The following is a 26,415-nucleotide window of genomic DNA, read 5'->3' on the forward strand; positions in this document are numbered from 1 at the left end:
AATTATATTTTCAGATTTATAAAAAGGTTTTAAGTGTCGATTTTTATTGATTTTAAGGGTGGAAAAAGTATGTTTTCATACTAGGGATTAGTTTTGCAAATTGAGACGATTAATTTATTAAAGAACGGTTAATTTCTAATTATTATCAAGGTTTTAAGTTTCATCAAGTTGCTGGAAATTTAATGAACATGGAAATAATTAAGGTTTCATTATTTTGATGATAGGAGGTGATTTCTAAGTGAGTGATCGTGTTTGCAAAGTGGCCCCTACACTTAAATATTCAAGGTACGTACAAGCCTAGGGCGACCACATTAATTGTCAAGGGACATTACATGATTGTTTATTGATGTGAATTGTATTATGTGAACTTGGTGGATTTATATTTGATTTGGTGGACAATCATGTGGATTATTATTATTGGAATTATTGATTTTTTGATTGAACAAGCATGTTGGGACTATATATTGTGAGTATGGATTTCATTGTCAATCATATTGTTCATTATTTATGCATGTATGGTTTGTTTCACATGCAAGGGATGAATTATTTATTGTGATGCTATTGTACGGGATGTCTAGCATACTTTTGAGCCAATTATTCGTACCTCGTTGTACTATTTATTTTACCACATGTGAAGGGTTAGCTCACGTAAGCCATCGCACATGTAGGGTTCAGTTGGGAATATTTTATATGAAATTAATTAGGATTTGTCGTGCTAGGGCACAACCCTCATGTTAATAGGCATGATGTGGAATCTCACCTTTTGTGAGAAGGAACTTGGTAGTAATTTCACTACGTCTTGATTTGTTGATCACAAGTCCTAAAGGATTAAAATGAGATTGTTTTGGTTGTCGTTTATTAAATGTATGTATGTATGTATGTATGTTTGTTTGTTTGAGTCTCGAGTTCGCTATTAATAAACGTAAAGTGCAACCAGAACAAACTTCAAAACTCTTGGAACGTATATACCTTGAGTATGAACAATGGGGGGGGGGGGGGGGGGGACGTGCCGGAAAGCTTGATCTCCTACTAATGATACAAGACGTTGTTTCATTTAATTTATGCGCTGGAATTCCGTCGGTATGGCCCGACACTCGGTATGGTCCGATATTCATTATATTATTTATTACGGTGTTTGGTGGGCTCCCAACACCCTTCCTTTATGGAATATTCTTTTGGCCCGTTCGAAGCTTATTATAATTAAATTGTGAGTCAAGAGTCGAGTCTTGTATTCATGATTTGTTTGTTATTTATTATATGGCTTTTGCATGTGGATTAGTATTTTAGCGAGTGATGCATGTTTATCATTTTATTTCACTCTAGCCTTGTAAGTACTCAGCTTTTGCTGACTATGTGCTTTATGTCTTTTGGTCATGGCATTCGCCTTAATGACCCTATGATGATCCATCATTGCACTTGCGTTGCTGGGGAATAGATTTATTTTAGCAGGTTGGTAGAACAAAGTACGATCGAAATCATGTAGCTTGAGATGGTTGAGAGAGTTGCATTCTTTTGTGCTTTGAAACTATTTTAATACTTTAATTATGTTTTGAATTGTTGGGTTTTTAATACTTTGGTTTTTGGGCCGTTATGGTTCCAACTTGTAGGAGGCCTCAATAATTATTATTTATGTTGGTTTGAAAGTTAGTTAACATTAAATTCCGCTGCGTAATTCTGGTACTAGCCTTAGCCGTTATCACGGTGGCGGTAATACTTTAGTAATTCCTTTATTTTAAGTTGGAAAATGGTTTATAAAAGCAAGGAATTATTAGGGTGTTACAAAGTGGTATCAGAGCTTAGGCTACTTTGTAGTAAGTAATACTACAAAGTGGTATACTAGAGCTTAGTTTCATTCCTTCTTTGTAGTAAGCAATACTACAAAGTGGTAATCAGAGACTAATGCTTCTTTGTAGTAATCCATACTACAAAGTGGTATTTGAGGAACTTTAGGATTTTTAAATATGATTTTCCTAAAGTCAAAACGTATTATTTTGAGTACTCAATATTTTAAAGGTCAAATACCAATTATTTTGGATCGTTTGAAATAAGTTGAAAAGTTTGGGATTATTATTTAAATTAACTTATTTTATCCGAATTTTTTTTTTTAATTCGAAATATCCGAATTTATTTGTATTTTATTTCTTCGAATTTCTTTAATTTTCTTTTGGATTTTTTTTTAAAAAAATATCCGAATTTATTTTATTCGAATTTCTTTAATTTATTTTTATTTTCGGATTTTCTTCTTTTTTAAAATTAAATATCCGAATTTAATTTAATTTAATTAATTGATAATTCTTATTAATTTTCGAGTTTAAAATTTCAACTAAGTTAGGAGTTATTTCTTAATTGATTTCGAAAATTAATATTACTTCCAAGTGAGGAATGGGTAGATTAAGAAGGGCATATTAGTTTAAGTATGCATTTTATGTGATTATGTGATTTTATTAATTGCCATGCATATGTTTTGACCATGTTTTACCTTGCTTTATGTGATTATTTGCATCATATTTCATGTTGAGCATATACTTGTGTATTGAAATTGTATGGCTCCACGAACTATTTATTGTATCCTTCTGGGTTGGAATTTCTTCGGGAACGCGTTAGTAAGACTTTTTAGTTGTGAATTTTCAGGATTTAAGATGCTACCTTCTAAGTTCTCAAGTCTAGGATACCTAGCTAGAGAAACTGGATAACGAGACTCCTCATATGTATGTTCAGAAGATTGTGTTTGCTTGCTACTATTTTGCTTCAACCAAGAATATGCCACATCTTAGGCATAAGGATATGATGGCTAGTATGGTTATTCATTGTTTGCCCCATAAGAACCCTTACATAGACCTTAAGAACAAGTCCAGTGACATATACTATAATGATGGATGGTACCCCTAATTGGTACAAATATGGGACTGGAGATGGTAGGTGGAAGTATGATACTGAGGTTCTTACTACTATCTTAGAGGTTGCTGAAAATAGCTATGAGGATGAAAAATACTCTGCGGGTCTAGGTATGGGCTATGGAGGAGAAGAAAGTGATGGTGAAGATGGCATGATACATGATGAGCAAGCTAATGATATTGAGGAGGATGATGATGATGTGGTTGAAATTGAGAATCTTAACCCTGTAGTTCCTGAACCAACAATTGAGATATCTAGTGGATCAGAGGATGAACCTGAAGAAGACAATGTGGTTGATAGTGTGCTACAACAGGATGATGAGGCTATAGATGAAGATTCTGATCCCGAAGAAGACTTGGATGATCCTAATGATCAAGACTTTACTCCAGAGCAATACAAAGAAAGAGATGATCGTCGTGATGACATTAGTCTTTAAAGAAATGTAATCCTTAGTTATTTATTTTGTTGATCAATAAAGTGGCAAAACTACTATTTATGGTTATTAGTTCAATTATGGTTTGGAGAAATAAAATCAATTTTATTGATGGATGTAAGACTTTATCATTGAAGTATTAATAAAAGCATCGAATTTCTTTTTGTTATCTCTTGAGTTCAAATTTCGATTAAAAGTTTCGTGGGTATCGCAAAGGGATTAATTGTTATTTCTTCAATGAAATTTTATGTGCAAGGTGGTCAATTTAGCAACCATCTAAATTACATACATCGAATAAGTGGGAAAGAAGGCCCAAAGTTGGCGCCAACTTCCCCTAGGACGCGTTTAATTTGTGTTCTTGTTGTGAGTAGGTTCATTGTCGAACTAGTGCCTTAGTGATGTCGTGTCCAACCAATATTAAAGTTAGTCTTTTATTCTATTCAGGAGAAGGGATATGGCTAACCAAGAAATTTCTGAAGTGGTTAGACAAATAGCTGAGGTAGTTCGAGACCTAGCTCAAACTAGAGCCAACCCAGTGCATGATCCGGCTGGGGAAATGTTTAAGAAAATAGCTCAAAGCAAGCCTCCACTGTACCACGGGGAGATTGAACCAAGTGTACTTGAAAACTGGTTGAGAGAATTTGATAAGCTTATCCTAGCTGTGAATTTCCCCGAAGACCTAGGGTAAACAGTGTTGTATACTACCTTAGAGGCGAAGCTGATTTATGGTGGCAACGATGTGAGAATACCCTTAGAGCCACACCTAACTTTGGGCGGGAAGTGTTTAAAACCGCGTTGAGGAACAAGTTTTACCCACCTTACCTGAAGAAGCAAAAGGCGCAGTAGTTCATCGAACTCAAAATGGAGGGTTTGTCAGTAACAGAGTACTATTCCAAGTTTATAGAGCTGTCTAGGTTTGCACCTGAAGTGGTGCAAACGGAAGAGCTTAGAGCTCAAAGGTTTGAGAATGGATTAACCATGAACTTACAGTTGTTGCTGTCTGGAGAGACCTTTACTTCATTAGACACCCTGTACGGAAAAGCTGCTCACCTGTATGGGTTACAACAAAGGAAGAATGGAGGTGCTGAGGAAAGAAAGGATGTTGGGAACTCGAATCAGGGGAGTAACCAACAGAATCAAGGGAGTTTTAAGAACAAAGGGAATGGGAATTTCCAGTTTAGGGGTAACAATGGCAGAAATCGCAACAACCAAGGTGGTGGAAACCAGTCTGGAAGGAATGGAGTAAGGACCTACGACTGTAGGCACTGTAACATGAATCACCCTGGAAAGGACTGTGACGGAAACCTAGTGACCTGTAGGTTTTGTTAGAAGTTAGGCCATAGAGAGTACGAATGTTATTCTAAGAATGGAAAGCCTAACCAAGGTAACCACCAGAACAATAATCGAAATAACCAGAACCGAAATGAAGAAAATGGAGGTGGAAACCAAAGGGGTTACCAAGGTGGTAACAATAACAATGGCAATCAGCAGAACCATGGAAAGCCTGGGGGAAACCAACAGCAGAATGGGAACCGAAACAACAATGGAAACACCAATGGAGGTGGCTATAACAAAGGAGTTGCCCAAGGGAAGCTGAATGTGATATCTAGGCATGAAGCAAAAACTTTATCTGACGTTATAGCTGGTACTTTTTCTATTAACTCCGTTTTAGTTAAAGTACTATTTGATTCTGGTGCAACATATTCTTTTATCTCAGTAGACGTCTTGGGAAAATTAGGTTTGAAAGAGACTGAAACAATTGAGGTACCTATAGTCATACCTACTGGTAGCATAGTAAAGTGTACCAAAATCCATAGAGATGTGCCTTTGACCATAGCCAAGACCGTATTCCTATCTAACCTAATCGAGTTTGAGTTAGGAGATCTAGATGTGATTCTAGGGATGGACTGGTTGGCCATGTTCAAAGCTAAAATAGATTATGAGAAGCAGAAGGTTCACTTGAGGTCCATCTTAGGCAAAGTAGTGTCGTATCGTCGTTTTGGTAAACCTAAGAACATAGGGATTATCACGGCAATGGAACTCGTGAAGCTAGTCAGTAGATGGAACCCAGTCTTCTTGTGTAATGTGAGAAACCTAGAGCATGTGACCAAAGATCAACCTGGGGAAATTGCAGTAGTGAATGAATTCCTCGATGTGTTTCCGGAAGAGATCTCGGGTATACCTCCCAATCAATCTATTGACTTCACCATAGACTTAGTGCCTGGAACCGCGCCTATCTCGAAAGCACCATATCAAATGGTTCCAGCAGAAATGAATGAGTTGAAAGGCCAATTGGAGGATCTGTTAGAGAAAGGTTACATTAGGCCAAGTGCATCGCCTTGGGGAGCACCAGTCTTGTTCGTGAAAAAGAAGGATGGAAGTATGAGGCTCTGTATAGACTACAGGGAGCTCAATAAGGTCACGATCAAGAATAAGTATCCTTTACCTAGGATAGATGACCTATTTGACCAACTAGAAGGAGCAGGAATCTTTTTGAAGATCGATTTGCGCTCAGGTTATCATCAATTGAGAATGTGATCACGATATACCAAAGACCGCATTCAGGACTAGATACGGACATTATGAGTTCACTGTTATATATGCCTTTTGGGTTAACCAATGCACCTGCAATATTTATGGACTTAATGAACCATGTGTTCCATGCTTATTTGGACAAGTTTGTAGTGGTTTTCATAGATGACATCCTAGTGTATTCGAAGAGTGAAGAGGATCACGCTGAACACTTGAGATCTATGTTGAGTACGCTGAGAGATAACCAGTTGTATGCCAAGTTCTCAAAGTGTGAATTTTGGTTGGAAAAGGTTGCATTTTTTGGACATTTTGTGTCTAAAGAAGGAGTGGCAGTAGACCCTGCTAAGATTAAAGCGGTTAGTGAATGGCCTACACCCAAGAGTGTGACTGACATTAGAAGTTTTCTGGGATTAGCTGGTTACTATAGACGCTTTGTGCAAAACTTATGTAGGATAGCCAAGCCAATGACAACCTTGATGAAGAAGGAATCAAATTTTGAGTGGGATGACCTATGTGAGGAGGCATTCCAAGCTTTGAAGACACGATTGACAACCGCGCCGGTGTTAACTTTGCCAGATGAGAGTGGTACCTATGATGTATATAGTGATGCTTCTAAGAATGGCTTAGGGTGTGTATTGATGCAGAACATAAAGGTTATTGCGTATGCATCGAGGCAGTTGAAACCATATGAATCCAATTACCCTACCCATGATTTAGAGCTAGTCGCCATAGTGTTTGCATTGAAGATATGGAGACACTATCTGTATGGTGTGAAATGTAGGATATTCACGGATCATAAGAGTTTGAAGTACATTTTCACACAGAAATATTTGAATATGCGCCAACGAAGGTGGTTGGAGTTAATCAAGGATTATGAGCTGGACATTCAATACCATGAAGGAAAAGCCAATGTAGTTGCGGATGCCTTGAGTAGGAAATCAAGTCATGGTGTGAATGCGTTAGTAGTTGCTAACGAGCTGTGTAAGGATATGCAGCGATTGAACCTTGAAATAGTGAGTGGTGAATGTCTTGAGGGAATGATGAATGCCTTAACCATCCAGCCGTCGATATTTGATGAGATTAGGGAGAATCAGGCTGGTGATGTAAAGTTGGAGCGAATCAAGGAAAAGATTTCGCAAGGAAAGGAATTAGATTTCAAGATCCATGATGATGGAAGTTTGAGGTACAAAGGCAGGTGGTGCGTGCCTCAAAAGTGTGGTGAATTGAAGGAGAAATTGATGAGAGAAGGGCACAATACGCCATACTCTGTGCACCCGAGTGGTGATAAGTTGTATAAGGATTTGAAGAAGATCTATTGGTGGCCAAGAATGAAGAATGAAGTGGCTGAATTTGTGGCTAGATGACTGACGTGCTAGAAAGTCAAGATAGAACATAGGAGACCTCAAGGAAAGGTCCAACCTTTGGAGATTCCGAGTTGGAAATGGGATTGTATTTCAATAGACTTTGTCACTTGTTTTCCCAAGTCGAAAACCGGAAATAATACAATTTGGGTCGTGGTAGATAGGTTGACCAAGTCAGCAGTGTTTATACCAATGAAGGAAACCTGGAAAATGGAACAACTTGCCAAATCTTACATTAAGAATGTTGTGAGATTACATGGAGTTCCTAAGGATATCGTATCAGATAGGGATTCAAGGTTTCTTTCGAACTTCTGGAAAAGTGTGCAGAAGAACTTAATTTGGTACGACATTGAAAATGAGTACAGCATGCCATCCAACCACAGATGGACAAACTGATAGAACCATCCAAACACTTGAGGACATGCTTCGAGCATGCGTCATCGATTTCCAAGGAGGTTGGGAAGATAGCCTGGATTTGATTGAGTTTTCATACAACAATAGCTATCATGCTAGCATAGGAATGGCACCATTTGAGTCCCTGTATGGACGGAAGTGTAGAAGTCCACTTTGTTGGAATGACCTTAGTGAAACTGTAGTGTTGGTACCTCAAATGATAGAGGACACCATGAACCAAATCCGATCCATCCAATCGAAAATTCAAGCGGCGCAGGATCGCCAAAAGAGTTATGCAGACTTGAAATATAGGTATGAAGAGTTCAACATAGGTGATAAGGTGTTGCTCAAAGTGTCACCAATGAAAGGTGTCATGAGATTTGGAAAGAAAGGGAAGTTAAGCCCTAAGTACATAGGCCCATATGAAATCTTAGAACAAATTGGAAAGGTAGCCAATAGACTAGCCTTGCCTATGGACTTGCATAGAGTGCATAATGTGTTTCACATATCTCAGTTGAGAAAGTATGTTCCGGATAAGTCGCATGTGTTGCAACCGGAGACCATAGAATTAGACCAAAGTTTAACTTTGAGGAAAGACCTGTCAAAATCCTAGATAGTAAAGTGCGTAGTACACGTACTAAGGATGTGAGAATTGTCAAAGTGTTGTGGTCTAATCAAGAAACTGAGGAAGCAACTTGGGAAGCCGAGGACGAAGTGAGAAAGAAATATCCCAAGCTTTTTCCCGAGGTTAGTTGAGTTACGGGGTCGTAACTCGTGTCTTTTAAGGGGGGTAGAGTGCGGTAGAATTTCGCGCTTTTTACCTTGTTTTCCCCTATTTTATGCTCAATTTAGTGCGTTCTATTGAATTTGCACTCATTATTGTCTTGTTTAATCATGTAAAGAGTACAACAACTTAAATTTTTTGCAAGTGAACGCATTAAAGTCTCAAGTTTTGAGTTTAAATTTTGATTTCCGAACCCAAGTTTCGGGACGAAACTTCTTTTAAGGAGGGTAGACTGTAATACCTCGTCTTTTTATAATAATTATAAATATATTTTATTATATTTATAAAGCATTTCAAGATTTTTAGAATTTATTTCCTATTTAAATATTATTTAAATGTATTTTAATTATTTAAAATATTTATTATTTTAATTAATTATGAAACGAATTTAATTTTCGAGTCTGAAAATTTAATGGGTCGCAAGTAATTTTAAAGGTTTGGGTTTTTAAATAAAAGTCCAACTCATTTTATTAAACGAGCCCAATCAAAAGAATTTAATTCTAAACTCTAAGCTAGCTCAATCATTTAATTGCTAAGCCCAACATCAAATTACTAAGCCTAGCCCACTAGGGATTTGGGAGTCTATAAATAGGACTCTCCTCATTAAATGATCCCCTTATTTTTCATTAAAGCCTTTCTTCCTTTCTTGCCCCATACTCCTCTTCTCTCTCCTCTCCTTGTGCCCGGCTCCCCTTCACCCGCACAGCACGAGCACTCGTCGTGCCTCACGTGCTGTTGTACCCCTTGCTGCCCCCGCACACTTCGTCGCTCGCAGCCCGCACACTCGTCGTGCCCTGCTGCTGCTGCTGCGTGCTATTGTTGTTGTTGTTGTGTGCACTGATCTCGCCCAGCCACACGCACACCCTCACTCTCTTGCTCGCCCTCTCGATCGTCCCGCGCCAGCGCCCTGCTGCTGCTCCCTTCATTCTCGCCCGCGCGCGCACACGCACAAGGTGTGTGTGTGTGTATATTCTTGCTCGTTCATCCAATTCTTTCGCCCAATCACATTTAATTCGTGGTTGTTCCGTGCTATAGGCCGGATTGGTATAATTCTCTTCTTCCTTACCTATTCTATTTCAATTCTGTATTTTAAATTATATTATTATTATTGTTTTGAATAATTAAAATTTTGGGAATCGGTTGTGAACACCGTATTGTGATGATTTACATGTTTTAATTCTTGAGGCATATTTTAATTATTAAAGTATGAATTTTCAGATTTGTTTATTTAATAAAGACTTGATTTTTATGGTGTTAAAGTGATTTTTATTGTATAATTAAAGTTAGGGTTTTAACCTAGACCTAAAGGGTCAATTGATTAGCATAATTAGGTGATTGATTTAATTATGATAATCAATTATATTTTCATATTTATAAAAAGGTTTAAAGTGTCGATTTTTATTGATTTTAAGGGTGGAAAAAGTATGTTTTCATACTAGGGATTAGTTTTGCAAATTGAGACGATTAATTTATTAAAGAACGATTAGTTTCTAATTATTATCAAGGTTTTATGTTTCATAAAGTTGCTGGAAATTTAATGAACATGGAAATAATTAAGGTTTCATTATTTTGATGATAGGAGGTGATTTCTAAGTGAGTGATCGTGTTTGCAAAGTGGCCCCTACACTTAGAAATTCAAGGTACGTACAAGTCTAGGGAGACAACATTAATTGTCAAGGGACATTACATGATTGTTTATTGATGTGAATTGTATCATGTGAAATTGGTGGATTTATATTTGATTTGATGGACAATCATGTGGAGTATTATTATTGGAATTATTGATTTGTTGATTGAACAAGCATGTTGGGACTATTGTGAGTATGGATTTCATTGTCAATCATGTTGTTCAATATTTATGCATGTATGGTTTGTTTCACATGCAAGGGATGGATTATTTATTGTGATGCTATTGTACGGGATGTCTAGCATACTTTTGAGCCAATTATTCGTACCTCGTTGTACTATTTATTTTACCACATATGAAGGGTTAGCTCACGTAAGCTCCCGTACATGTAGGGTTCAGTTGGGAATATTTTATATGAAATGAATTAGGATTTGTCGTGCTAGGGCACAACCCTCATGTTAATAGGCATGATGTGGAATCTCACCTTTTGTGAGAAGGAACTTGGTAGTAATTTCACTACGTCTTGATTTGTTGATCAAGTCCTAAAGGATTAAAATGAGATTGTTTTGGTTGTCGTTTATTAAATGTATGTATGTATGTATGTACGTATGTATGTTTGTTTGAGTCTCGAGTTCGCTATTAATAAACGTAAAGTGCAACCAGAACAAGCTTCAAAACTCTTGGAACGTATATACCTTGAGTATGAACAATGGGGGGGGACTTGCCGGAAAGCTTGATCTCCTACTAATGATACAAGACGTTGTTTCATTTAATTTATGCGCTGAAATTCCGTCGGTATGGCCCGACACTCGGTATGGTCCGATATTCATTATATTATTTATTACGGTGTTTGGTGGGCTCCCAACACCCTTCCTTTATGGAATATTCTTTTGGCCCGTTCGAAGCTTATTATAATTAAATTGTGAGTCAAGAGTCCAGTCTTGTATTCATGATTTGTTTGTTATTTATTATATGGCTTTTGCATGTGGATTAGTATTTTAGCGAGTGATGCATGTTTATCATTTTATTTCACTCTAGCCTTGTAAGTACTCAGCTTTTACTAACTATGTGCTTTATGTCTTTTGGTCATGGCCTTCGCCTTAATGACCCTATGATGATCCATCATTGCACTTGCATTGTTGGGGAGTAGATTTATTTTAGCAGGTTGGTAGAACAAAGTACGATCGAAATCATGTATCTTGGTGCAGGTTAGTATCACAACGTGTTGTTTCCTCTACTATTGTTGTGTTCTATGCTTGTTGTGCATATGGGGTAGGCTGACTTGGATCAAGCCTCGGGGATTCAGGCGTCACGCGGGCGGTCGAAAGGCCCGTGTGTGATATGTGGTATGAAGGAAATAATGCCCTTGGTCCAAGTATGCATTCTATGATAAGTCTAATAAATGCGGTTCAGTATTAATTAACAAGTTAATAATTCAGTGAGATCAAGTGAGCTGAATGCCTAGCTAGAGGCCGCTTCAGTTCAAGTGGAATTAATGATATTAATCCACAGCTTACTCTTGACTGAACCCGTAGGGTCACACAAATAGTACGTAAACGGATCAAGTATTTAATGGCATTAAATACTCCATCTATGAATATTCGGAATCGACGGATCTTGGTTTCAGTGGGAGCTGAGATCGTCACAGGCAAGAAATGAATACTCCGGAAACGATGATATTGCCGGAAACGGAAATATGGATCGTATCGGAAATATAAATATTAACCAAGTCGTAGATGTTGCCGGAAACGGAAACATGGTACGTATCGGAAAATATTATCGGAAATGGAAATATTGCCAGAATCGGAAATATTGCCGGAAACGGAAATATTGTCAGAATCGGAAATATTATCGGAATCGGAAAATAATTCCGGAAACGGAAATATTAAATATTTGTTCGAAACGGAAATTGATTCCGGAATCGGAAATATTAAAAATTGTTCGTATCGGAAATGAATTCCGGAATCGGAAATTTAATCGGAAGCGTATCGTACGAATAAGCATCGGACGAGGCCTGCCGGACGAGGGCCCAGCTCGAAGCCAGGCCATCGCCCAGCAAGCCAAACGCGCGCCACAAGCCCAGCCAATGCAGCGCCCAGGCCTACCGCAAGGCAGGCCCAGCGCGCGCCAAGGCCGCGGCTGCGTGGGCCTCGCTGCGTGGGCTGCTGCTCGCACGCACGCGCATGGGCGGCCCATCGTGGCTGCCGTGTGTGTGTGTGTGAGTTTGTGTTCATGCACGATTCCTAAAACGTGCAGAGTTCGGTTAATGATTAAATTCCTAATTCTATTTGATAAATTAATTAATTAGAGTTCTTGTAGGATTCTAAGTTTAATTAATTCGTATCCTAATAGGATTCCAGTTCTCTTTCCATACCCCTATAAATATGTGGCCTGGGTTCACAATTTATAACGAGTTTTCAAGTATTCAAAGTGAGTTTTTGAGAGAAAAATTCAGTCACACATCTTGCTCAAAAGTGGCGAAAATTCTAGTACCTTAAGGGCGATTCTAGTTGGTCAATCTTAAGGCGGATCCGGACGTGCTGTGGACTATCTACGGAGGGACGACACTTGGAGTCCTAAAGACTTGTTCTTGCTCGGTTCGGGCGCAGCTAGGGAGGGCACGCAACAAAGAGTATGCATCTAAATTATGCTATATGATTATGTGTAAATAATATGTATTCCTGGGTTAATGGTTGTTTCCGCATGATTTATGTAATATCATATGTATCATAACCTAACAGTGGTATCACGAGCCCCTTATTATTTTCATAATCTAATTTGCATGAACATGGTTAAATATTACAAATTTGCAAGAATTAAAAGGGGTGATTAATTTTCGTAATTGTTAATTAATTGCAAATTGCGTTTATTTAATTATACGTACGCAGTTTTTCGGCAGTTTCTTCGTTACTCATCCAAATCGAGTGATTTTTGTGTCAATTCCGCATGTAAAAGGCATTCTAAAATTTTGATAAAAATATTATTATTCTGCCGAACCCAGAATTCTCAAATTCGAAGCCTAACTATGACTTTTCGAAGGTTTTAGTTTTTCGAATGCAAAATTTCGTAAATTTAAGATGTTAAATTAAATATTTGCGATTCTTGTTGATAAATCTTGAATTTTTGATTGACCTACTGTATATGTTTAACAAGTTTGAATGCCTAGCCTTGTTAATTATGCAATCTAATTTGTAATTATGATTAATTTGTTGAAAATTAGAATAATTTAGAATTAATTTGATTTTCATAATTAATTATAATTTAATTAGAAACCTATGATTAAAAACCACCATAAAAATTGTAAATTTATGATAAATTTTAAATTTTTATGACCTAGACTTGAATCCATAACAATCGGAAATCAATTGAATAATAAATTTTCGATTTTTCGCCCTAAAATTATGAAATTAATATTATTTATTAATTTGTCATTAATTTTAAATATAAATTTTAAATTTTTATGCGATTCGTTCATATAACTTGCACGCACAAAGCAATGGACGCTTCGTGTTACCCTTAAGGGGTGTTGTATAGTGCGGGCATACGACGACGAGCAAGGGAGCTCGTCGCCCGTGCGGCACCAATGCAATGAGCAAGGCATGGTGCACGAGCACAAGGCAGCAGCCCTGCCTTGTGTCGTGGGCCACGAGCTATGAACAAATGGGCATGGGCGAAAGGCAAGCCAAGGCAGTCGCGTGTGGGCAGCAAGCGAGCTGCGCCACAACGCGCACTGCCTCGCGCGCAGCGAGCGCAAGCTCGCGTGCCACGAGCGCTGCGCCCAGCGTTGCTCGCGCGCACAGCGAGCGATGGCTCGCGCGCACAACGAGCGATGGCTCGCGCGCACAGCGAGCGATGGCTCGCGCGCACAGCGAGCGATGGCTCGCGCGCACAGCGAGCGATGGCTCGCGCGCACAGCGAGCTATGGAGCGCGCGCAGCGAGCGCTGGCGAGCGCGCACTACGAGCGATGGCTCGCGTGCGACGAGCGCTGGCGCGCGCGCAGCGAGCACCACAGCGTGCAATGGCTTGCGATGGGAGATGCAGCAGCTATGCGACGAGCGCATGGGCTGCGCGCACATGGCCAGCAATGGCTGTGTGCGTGCGGCCCATGGGCGTGCAATGCGTAGGGTGTTTGCGTTACGATTAGATCGTTTTGAATGTTTAATTTGAAAATTTCAGTTCACGTAATTTTAATTAATTTTAAAATTAATAATTTAAATTATTTTCTTGGATTTTAATTTTGAATATTGTAATTATAATAAATTTTATTTATTCTAATTATTTTACTAAAATTAAAATCATGAATTAATTTAAATAACGACTGAAATTAAATTAAACTTTTTGGATTCAATTATAAATTTATATGAGCTTTAAATTTTAATTAAATTTGTATGTTTCCGGTTAGACTAGAAATACATTTTTATGTTTAAAATTAGTAAAGCATATGAATTTATTGGTTTAAGTGGGAGCGCTTTTTAGTCATAAACTCTTGATTAGGTCTACAAATCCTTAAGGTTAAAACAACTTGATTAGAATTAATAAGGACTGAATAATTGGTAGATTATTGGTGCCCTTGATTAATTGCTGCAAATGTTTACGTGATGCATAATGTGTTTTACTAACCAGCTATGTGGGCCATTCATGATAATGAATGGGTGAATGGTATATATATTGTATATGTACTGTTTTGCAGGTTATGAAGTGACTAGTATGGCCCAAATAGGATAGAAAATATGGTCTGCGTACCATTAATTTGAATGTAATTGGTCTAAAGTACCAAAGTTGTTTTTCAATTCAAATATGGTCTGCGTACCATCAAATAGTTGTAATTAGTTTTAATTATAGCTTATCCTATTTGAAGAAAATGGTGCCTCCCACGGAGATTTTCAAGACGGACTTTGAAGTCAAAGCTTCAAGATGAAGTCGGGCCATACTAGATCACCTTTATCTTATGCATGCTTTAAGTTATTTATTGCTTTAAATATGTCTTAATTATGCATAAGATTATGGCTTGATTATGTTGCATGATTAAGGATTTTAGTTCACTTAAAATCTAACCAACATAGTAAGAGCCTTAAGTTCCAAACTTAAAAAAAAATTGAGTTAAAAGGTGCTATGCCAAAATATACACTTGCTTGGATATCCTTTACATCAATCTAGTAATAGTTTTCGCTCAGCGAGGTGTTACTTATTGGTCCTAAAGGGGCAAGGTACACAAATAATTGTGAGTACATGTTAGTTTTGGTGAAACTCAACGATATAAGTAAGGAGTCCTTTTATGTCGTGGCAAAATCGATAGGTTTACCTAATAAGTTCTTAGACGTACCTATCAACCAAGAATAGTTTCTAGACTATTAGCAAAAGGCTTTTGCTTACCTAAAATGTTTTAGAATTGAGTCGACAAACTGTGCTTAATTCTTCAATGGTTTTAGGGTCTTGGAATCATTTTATTCACACCTGCCGGAACAATAAAATCGAATAAAATGCTAATAACTTGTTTGAATTGCATGGTTGCTTTAATTTCAAGTTATTATTCATGATAAATGTTTAGACTTTGCATGCTTCAATGAATGTTTTAATTATTGTTTATAATTAAATATCTTGCACTGCAGTAAATCCTTTTAGAAAGGTAACAGTAAATCTCCTTGATTGGTAGTGAATCCAAGAACGATTCACGGAAATAAGAGAGAAAATGAGCAATTTAAGATGTACGTTTCTTTTAGCGACTTTTATGGTTGTTTTCGAATATCAAAATCGAATGGCAAACCAATTGGTGCTTGTGAATTCAAAATACAATGTAGTTTTGAGATCATAAAGCATTGAGTTTAAACGCTCAGCTTTACCAATGGTTAACAACCTAAAATATTTTTTCCATTTAATTCTCGAATGAGTCTAGTCCCTAGACATTCGAATAGATCGATGCTTAGAGAACTTTAGAAGCTTCTAGTAAGATCATCTAGTTGAAACTTAATATTCAACATAAATTAAATGTAAAGAACCTTGTTGGTGACATTGGAATGTCTAACAAAGTATAAAAGTCAACACTAGAGAATTCAATTCTTAAGACTATAAGAAAGGGTACAAGAAATAGGAAAACAAAGGAACAAATGAAAGGAATTTACGATTCCGGTTCTACCTATAAGTTTATGTTTAAAGAAAAGTGACCTAGCAATCAAACTTCCTTGGTATCATATACTGCTTGAGGTTCTTACTTCGGTAATAACTCAAACAATGGAAGCTAGGATACACTAATGACCTACAAGTGGGAAATGAAGCATGGCAATGCTACATTAGTTGTAGGGTCATCTAGTTTTTTTTAAGTCCTTTCAAAGGCTGGAACTTAATGGCCATTTTGTTCCATAATCAACATACCTAAATTTCTGTTTTCAAAACACAGAAAGACTCACATTCAAGAAAAACAAAAACAATGTTTGTTTGTTTATTTGAATGAAATGGTCAATTACAGGTTGAGTCAATATGCTTGATTAAAACAAACAACTCTTTAAAGAACTTTACTAGGTTCAAATCAACCCCTTGATTTGAGTTCCACTAATCTTTGGCATTGTTGCTTAGACCACATCAACAAATTAACATTCAAAAGCTCTATTTTGATGAACTTTTGAAAGTTCATTGATTTCTAGATCAATTTAAGACGACTAGTCTTACTTGTTGAAAGTAACAAAAGATATGAACTATTGTTAGAACGCCTAGACAATAGAGTTCAAAGCTAAAAGAAAGGTTTTATGACTTTATTATTTCACACAGATTTGAGTGAATATAGGTTTATTTACTCAAAAGTGATATAAGTTGAATCTGTTTGGCTAGTTCAAAGATTCAGAAGTATAAAATCCACTTGGCAAGAAATCATAAAGATCTAGGTTAGATCATGTTGATGATTACTTGAGACCAAATATGATCATCAATGATTGTGTGTTGTAATTTCACAATCTAGGTCCATAAGATATGGCATATCTTAGTTGGAATAATCGAAGTCAATTGGTACTTGATTCGATTAATGATGAATCATAAAAACTTTTCCTATAATTTCTAAAACAAAATGCTCAACTACCACCAAACTAAACCAAATTCGTCAAAGCTATTGAAAAGTAATTTTAGAATAACTTTTCATAAAATATATCTAGAGAGTTGCAAAACTCAGTGGGAGCTTAGTGTTTGTCATTCGACAAACTAAGGCCCAAGTATAGATATATGTTTCATTGTGATTTATTCAAATGAGACACAAGGGTATTGTTTCTACCACGAATTCTTGAGAACATAATGTTTGTTTGCTCGAAATAATGTCCTTTTGGAGATTCATTTCCAAAATGACAAGTGGGAGAAAATAGACCTCGAAAGTCTTCGAGGCGAACAACAAACATAAACGGACATTCCGGAGGCTTTTCGAAGTGCTTCAGAAAATCCGAACTTATTCTTTAAGGACTTTAGAAGTGGCTTTAAAGAATAGACATCTCTTAGAAGACTTTACAAGTGCTTCAAGGAGAACAGAATATTCAAAGGACTTTTAAGTGGCTATTGATATTCTATTTGTTTGATGTTCTATACCCAAAGTAGGCATAGAGTTCAAGTCACTGGAACTATGATATTCTTCTATTGGATAGTGAAGAAACATGGAGTTTAGGTCACTGAAACTATGCAATTCTTCTATTAGATAGTGAAGAAACCTACAACTTACAGTCAAACTATTATCATGTAGATCAATGAGTTTGTGACCTGTAAGAAAGCTATGACGAAACCCAGATTCCCTAAAATGGTTAGAGGCCATATATAGACTCAAATGTTTTAAATGGTTAGAGGCCATAAAACATACTCAATGTTTTGATGACAAAATTGAAATTTTGTTGATTTGCAAGAATAGTTTCACACCTATTGGTTGCAAAAGTTTGTTTTAAGGATAAAAACCATCAAACATGAAATTGTGTTCACACACAAAGCTAGATTAGTTGCTAAAGGTTACAAGCAAATTCACGATGTGGATTGTGTTGAAACCTCATGCAAAATCGTAATGCTTAAGTCTATAATTCAAGCAATGATTGCATATTGGTACATATGGCAATTGGATGACAAAACATCTTCCTCAGTCAAATGTTGGAAGAAACTATGTACATGGTATGTCATAGGATTTGTGGATCCAAATAAATGCTTGAAAAGAAAAGCTGGTTTATAAAATCTAAGTACAGATTTAAGCAAGCAATTGGGAATTGGAATTGTATTTTAGTGAAGCTAATAAGTGTTTTAGTTTCATAAAATATACATGATTCTTATAGATATATAAGAATTTTAGTGGGAGTACATAAAACTTAATTGGTCCTATGTGTATCACACACATATCTCTCTATTGTGAAATAACATTCAAATGCTAATAACTTAGGTTTGAAATTATTCATCAATGTTGGACCAAGGCGAAACTTAGTGCATACTGGGTATTAAGATCTATTTACAAAGATCTTATATTAATGTTTTAGATTAAGTAATGGCATTTACTAAATCAAACACGAATGACTCCATTGGAGATATTCGACCCATGTGAATAAATCTAAGTAAAGAATGTTTAAACTATGTATAAGCATTTACTAAGTTAAACATCCAAGGATCTAAGTAAGATTCTTAAACTATATTATATGTCAAAGAATTTAGCTGGATTTAGTATCTACTGAAACTAGATGAGCTAAAGTTACATGAATAGAATTCAATTGAGAATTATTCTGCAAAAGAATTTATCATGTATGATATAATATGAGGATCGCCAAAAACGTATCGTATGACTTTAGGCATGACGAACATATACCAATCTCTATTGATCTAAGTGAAGATCAACTAGATTGAGATCAGGAATACTTATGGTACTTGAAAAGGTACATAGGAATAGTTCTTGATTCAAGGAAATAAAGATATGCTAAATATTGATGCTACACGCATAAACACTGGCAAAGGATCAAGCAAGACCCTTTGGAGTTAACCATTGATAAGGACGAGCTATAGAGCATCGTGTTTTGAAATGGCAACATGGATTGGAGACCATGAGTTGTTGCGTGGGAAATTAAAATATTAATTTCTATGTTCTAAGATACAGCTGGAAAGTCTTCCACATGTCTGTGAACTGCTTGGATAAGTAAATCCAAACAAAGCATCACTAGCAACCTATACAGTTGAAGTAAAAGTAATTATTGCCTAAGAAGCAATAAAACAGGGTTGTTTAAAGTTCTTCACTGAACTTGGGTAGATCACCTATCTGCTGGCTTGATGGTTCTTCATTGAAAAATGCGTAGAACCACTCTTGAAGCAAGAAAAACGTCTGCTAACTTGATGGTTCTTCATTGCAAAATTTGTAAAACCACCATCGAAGTAAGAAAGACTAGATCACATAATAAACAAACTCGAAAAGATCTTATCATCATATCTCGAAGAACATTCGATGAAAAGGATATTAAGATTGGAAAAGCATGATAACTAAACCTATGCAACAAGTGAGAAGCAACACTCACGTTGTAGCACTGGAAATCAAGCATAGCTTTGAATTCCATGAATTGTTTTAGAAGATGGGTTTGAGGCCCATGGTTATAAAACATTGGGGTTGAACATTTATCATATATGAAATGTATTTTCATATTCCATTTAATCTTGGTTTAGTATTAAATGATGAGTCCCTTCAAATTTGACGATATATTCAAGATAGACTGTCAGGACCAGTCCTGTGACTAAGAAATGTCTATCAAGTGAACTTGAATGTCAAAGGTTGAAAATGGTCCCTAGTCGGAGTTTTCTATAAAATTGGACGCATAGAAAACGTTAGACGATTAGAATGCAAGATGACTAGTAGTTCTGTTTCTTGAACTATGTGGACATGGCAATGTCATAATCATTTGCATAGATACTTACTTTGGGAAGACTAGTATCGGACAAGACCTATGAAACTTTACTGTAAGAGATGAAAATCTGTCATAAGTAAATTTCATTAAATTATTAGACACTAAATCCTCAATACCTGAGTGATTTGAGATTACTTGTTTGAGAACTGGTTGCTTTGACGTTGACCAACCGTCGCACCGTAAAAGGAGGCTATAAAGGCAACGCTCAGGTAATCACCTATCAAACGAAGTCTAATCTCAAGATCGCAAGATTGGGATTGTCCTCCCATAAATCGGGATGAGATGCTTAAAAGTTGTACAAGGCCACTCGGAGAGCTAGAAACTGTGAAATGCATGGCCGTGCTCGGATGAATCATAGGCTATGATTATCTGTTTATTTGATCAGTTGAACTCTGAAACCGAGGAACACCTCTGGACATAATAAGGATGACAACTCTTACCTTATGTTCAAGAGCAAGCATCGAGCGACAAAGGAATTAGGAAATGCACACTTGTCCCTAAGGACAAGTGGGAGACTGAAGGAAATAATGCCCTTGGTCCAAGTATGCATTCTATGATAAGTCTAATAAATGCGGTTCAGTATTAATTAACAAGTTAATAATTCAGTGAGATCAAGTGAGCTGAATGCCTAGCTAGAGGCCGCTTCAGTTCAAGTGGAATTAATGATATTAATCCACAGCTTACTCTTGACTGAACCCGTAGGGTCACACAAATAGTACGTAAACGGATCAAGTATTTAATGGCATTAAATACTCCATCTATGAATATTCGGAATCGACGGATCTTGGTTTCAGTGGGAGCTGAGATCGTCACAGGCAAGAAATGAATACTCCGGAAACGATGATATTGCCGGAAACGGAAATATGGATCGTATCGAAAATATAAATATTAACCAAGTCGTAGATGTTGCCGGAAACGGAAACACGGTACGTATCGGAAAATATTATCGGAAATGGAAATATTGCCAGAATCGGAAATATTGCCGGAAACGGAAATATTGTCAGAATCGGAAATATTATCGGAATCGGAAAATAATTCCGGAAACGGAAATATTAAATATTTGTTCGAAACGGAAATTGATTCCGGAATCGGAAATATTAAAAAATGTTCGTATCGGAAATGAATTCCGGAATCGGAAATTTAATCGGAAGCGTATCGTACGAATAAGCATCGGACGAGGCCTGCCGGACGAGGGCCCAGCTCGAAGCCAGGCCATCGCCCAGCAAGCCAAACGCGCGCCACAAGCCCAGCCAAGGCAGCGCCCAGGCCTACCGCAAGGCAGGCCCTGAAGGAAATAATGCCCTTGGTCCAAGTATGCATTCTATGTTAAGTCTAATAAATGCGGTTCAGTATTAATTAACAAGTTAATAATTCAGTGAGATCAAGTGAGCTGAATGCCTAGCTAGAGGCCGCTTCAGTTCAAGTGGAATTAATGATATTAATCCACAGCTTACTCTTGACTGAACCCGTAGGGTCACACAAATAGTACGTAAACGGATCAAGTATTTAATGGCATTAAATACTCCATCTATGAATATTCGGAACCGACGGATCTTGGTTTCAGTGGGAGCTAAGATCGTCACAGGCAAGAAATGAATACTCCGGAAACGATGATATTGCCGGAAACGGAAATATGGATCGTATCGGAAATATGAATATTATCCAAGTCGTAGATGTTGCCGGAAACGGAAACATGGTACGTATCGGAAAATATTGTTGGAAATGGAAATATTACCAGAATCGGAAATATTACCGGAAACGGAAATATTGTCAGAATCGGAAATATTGCCGGAATCGGAAAATAATTCCGGAAACGGAAATATTAAATATTTGTTCGAAACGGAAATTAATTCCGGAATCGGAAATGTTAAATATTGTTCGTATCGGAAATAGATTCCGGAAATGGAAATTTAATCGGAAGCGTATCGTACGAATTAGCATCGGACGAGGCTTGCCGGACGAAGGCCCAGCACGAAGCCGGGGCCATCGCCCAGCAAGCATGCGCGCCACAAAGCCCAGCCAAGGCAGCGGCCAGGCCTACCGCAAGGCAGGCCCAGCGCGCGCCAAGAGGCCACGGCTGCGTGGGCCGTGCCGCGCAGGCTGCTGCTCGCACGCGCATGGGCAGCCCTTGTGGCTGCCGTGTGTGTGTGAGTTTGTGCTCATGCGTGATTCCTGAATCTACAAGAGTCAGTGTATGATTAAGTTTCTATTCCTAATTGGATAAATTAATTAAATAGAATTCATGTAGGATTCTAATTCCAATTAATTCGCATCCTACTAGGATTACGATTCCTTTTCCATAACTCTATAAATAAAGGCCTAGGGGTCATAATTTATACACAAGTTTTCAAAGTATTCAAAAGTGAGTTTTTTGAGAGAAAATCAAACACACATCTTTCTCAAAAGTGCCGAAATTTTCTAGTACCTTAAGGGCGATTCTAGTTGGTCAATCTTAAGGCGGATCCGGACGTGCTGTGGACTATCTACGGAGGGACGACACTTGGAGTCCTAAAAGACTTGTTCTTGTTCGGTTCGGGCGCAGCTAGGGAGGGCACGCAACAAAGAGTATGCATCTAAATTATGCTATATGATTATGTGTAAATAATATGTTGTCCTGGGTTAATGGTTGTTTCCGCATGATCTATGTAATGTCATATGTATCATAACCTAACAGTGGTATCACGAGCCCCTTATTATTTTCATAATCTAAATTGCATGAACATGGTTAAATATTACAAATTTGCAAGAATTAAAAGGGGTGATTAATTTTCGTAATTGTTAATTAATTGCAAATTGCGTTTATTTAATTATATGTACGCAGTTTTTCGGCAGTTTCTTCGTTACTCATCCGAATTGAGTGATTTTTGTGTCAATTCCGCATGTAAAAGGCATTCTAAAATTTTGACAAAAATAGTATTTTTCTGCCGAACCCAGAATTCTCAAATTCGAAGCCTAACTATGACTTTTCGAAGGTTTTAGTTTTTCGAATGCAAAATTTCGTAAATTTAAGATGTTAAATTAAATATTTGCGATTCCTGTTGATAAATCTTGAATTTTTGATTGACCTACTGCATATGTTTAACAAGTTTGAATGCCTAGTCTTGTTAATTATGCAATCTAATTTGTAATTATGATTAATTTGTTGAAAATTAGAATAATTTAGAATTAATTTGATTTTCATAATTAATTGTAATTTAATTAGAAACCTATGATTAAAAACCACCATAAAAATTGTAAATTTACGATAAATTTTAAATTTTTATGACCTAGACTTGAATCCATATCAATCGGAAATCAATTGGATAATAAATTTTCGATTTTTTCGCCCTAAAATTATGAAATTAATAATATTTATTAATTTGTCATTAATTTTAAATATAAATTTTAAATTTTATGCGATTCGTTCAAATAACTTGCACGCACGAAGCAGTGGACGCTTCGTGTTACCCTTAAGGGGTGTTGTATAATGCGGGCATGCGACGACGAGCAAGGGAGCTCGTCGCCCGTGCGGCACGAATGCAATGAGCAAGGGCGTAGTGCACGAGCACAAGGCAGCAGCCCTGCCTTGTGTCGTGTGCCACGAGCAATGAACGAATGGGCATGGGCGAAGGGCGAGCCAAGGCAGTCGCGTGTGGGCAGCAAGCGAGCTGCGCCACAACGCGCGCTGCCTCGCACAAGTGCGCGCAGCCTCGCGCGCAGCGAGCGCAAGCTCGCGTGCCACGAGCGCTGCGCCCAGCACTGCTCGCGCGCGCAGCGCGCGATGTCGCTCGCCCAGCGAGCGATGTCGCGCCCCAGCGAGCGATGGCTCGCGCGCGCAGCGCGCGATGTCGCTCGCCCAGCGAGCGATGTCGCGCCCCAGCGAGCGATGGCTCGCGCGCACAGCGAGCGAGCCAGCGCGCCCAGCGAGCGATCTCGCGCGCGCGCACTGCGAGCGATAGCTCGCGTGCGATGGGGCGCTGTGCGGAGGCTTGCGATAGGACAGCAGCAGCTATGCGACGAGCGCATGGGCTGCGTGCACATGGCCAGCAATGGCTGTGTGCGTACGGCCCATGGGCGTGCAACGCGTAGGGTGTTTGCGTTACGATTAGATCGTTTTGAATGTTTAATTTGAAAATTTCAGTTCACGTAATTTTAATTAATTTTAAAATTAATAATTTGAATTAATTTCTTGGATTTTAATTTTGAATATTATAATTATAATAAATGGAATTTATTCTAATTATTTTACTAAAATTAAAATCATGAATTAATTTAAATGCGACTGAAATTAAATTAAATTTTTGGATTCAATTATAAATTTATATGAGCTTTAAATTTTAATTAAATTTGTATGTTTCCGGTTAGACTAGAAATACAATTTTATGTTTAAAATTAGTAAAGCATATGAATTTATTGGTTTGAGTGGGAGCGCTTTTTAGTCATAAACTCTTGATTAGGTCTACAAATCCTTAAGGTTAAAACAACTCGATTAGAATTAATAAGGACTGAATAATTGGTAGATTATTGGTGCCCTTGATTAATTGCTGCAAATGTTTACGTGATGCATAATGTGTTTTACTAACCAGCTATGTGGGCCATTCATGATAATGAATGGGTGAATGGTATATATTATATATGTACTGTTTTGCAGGTTATGAAGTGACTAGTATGGCCCAAATAGGATAGAAAATATGGTCTGCGTACCATTAATTTGAATGTAATTGGTCTAAAGTACCAAAGTTATTTTTCAATTCAAATATGGTCTGCGAACCATCAAATAGTTGTAATTAGTTATAGCTTATCCTATTTGAAGAAAATGGTGCCTCCCACGGAGATTTTCAAGACGGACTTTGAAGTCAAAGCTTCAAGATGAAGTCGGGCCATACTAGATCACAAATATCTTATGCATGTTTTAAGTTATTTATTGTTTTAAATATGTCTTAAAATGCATGAGATCATAAGCTTGATTATGTTGCATGATTAAGGATTTTAGTTCACTTAAAATCTAACCAACATAGTAAGAGCCTTAAGTTCCAAACTTAAAAATTGAGTTAAAAGGTGCCATGCCAAAATATACACTTGCTTGGATATCCTTTACATCAATCTAGTAATAGTTTTCGCTCAGCGAGGTGTTACTTATTGGTCCTAAAGGGGCAAGGTACACAAATAATTGTGAGTACATGTTAGTTTTGGTGAAACTCAACGATATAAGTAAGGAGTCCTTTTATGTCGTGGCAAATTCGATAGGTTTACCTAATAAGTTCTTAGACGTACCTATCAACCAAGAATAGTTTCTAGACTATTAGCAAAAGGCTTTTGCTTACCTAAGATGTTCTAGGATTAAGTCGACAAACTGTGCTTAGTTCTTCAATGATTTTAGGATCTTGGAATCATTTTATTCACACCTGCCGGAACACATAACTTGAATAAAATGCTTAATAAACATTGAATTATGCATGTATGCTAGAATTTAAGTTTATTAAGAGAAACTGTGAATGGTTATTTATTTGTTTATTCTTTTCAATTGTAGTTTTAATATGGCAAACAACAATCAAAACATCATCATGGGTTCTGAGCTTATGGTCAAGCTGAACCTGACAAATTTTCTTGAATGGGAAGCTAAGCTAGTTGAAATAGTCAAACTCAATGGACTTGAGTATGTACTATCACATCCCATGCCAAGCTACTATGCCAGAGACATGACCCCTGAGAGATTTTACGCCTGGGATGCGGATCTCAAAAAGGTTATGAGTCTCATGCTGAACAATATCCCTGATGATTGGGCTAGAAGGTTTGTAGCTTATGAACCTTTTACGCTCATCAAGAATCTGAGGGATATCTGTCGTGGAAGTACGGAGGACAGGGACCTGAACGTCCATGAGTTGATTGAATCAATGTCTGGGCTAAAGGTTAGTTCTCCCAACAGGTGTTATAGGATGGAGGTCCAAGAAACACATGTTCAGCTCCTTCGCACTAAACAGAGGGTAGGCGTCCCACTGAGGTTCCATGTGGATCTTATGTGTTCATATTTTGATCGCCTAAGTCTACTAGGAACACCAATAAGCGAAAGGATGGCAGTCTCTGTCTTGCTCAATTCACTACACAGTGGGTTTGGTCGCTTCAAGCAACAATACCTAAGTGAACCAAGAGAAGAGACAGTTGCAGAATTTATTCACCTTGTCAGAAAGGCTGAAATAGTACTGGACTGTGAAGCCAAAGATTTACTCAAGGCTAGAAAGAGACCATTCAAGAAAGGTGGAAAGTCCAAGGGCAATGCTAAATCAAAGCAGGACAAGTCCACATCAAGCTGTCTTTATTGTGATGGAATAGGCCATTACAAAAGAGAATGTCCAAAGCTAAAGGAAGATCAGAAGAACGGAACAGTCGTTCCATCTTCAGGTATTTTCGTTATAGACTGTATACTTGCTAATTCAACTTCTTGGGTATTAGATACAGGTTGTGGCTCACACTTATGTTCCAATCCACAGGGACTAAGAAGAAGTAGAAAGTTAAGCAAGGGTGAAGT

This window comes from Spinacia oleracea, chromosome 4 (assembly GCF_020520425.1).
Source record: "Spinacia oleracea cultivar Varoflay chromosome 4, BTI_SOV_V1, whole genome shotgun sequence".
In the NCBI taxonomy this organism is placed as follows: Eukaryota; Viridiplantae; Streptophyta; class Magnoliopsida; order Caryophyllales; family Amaranthaceae; genus Spinacia; species Spinacia oleracea.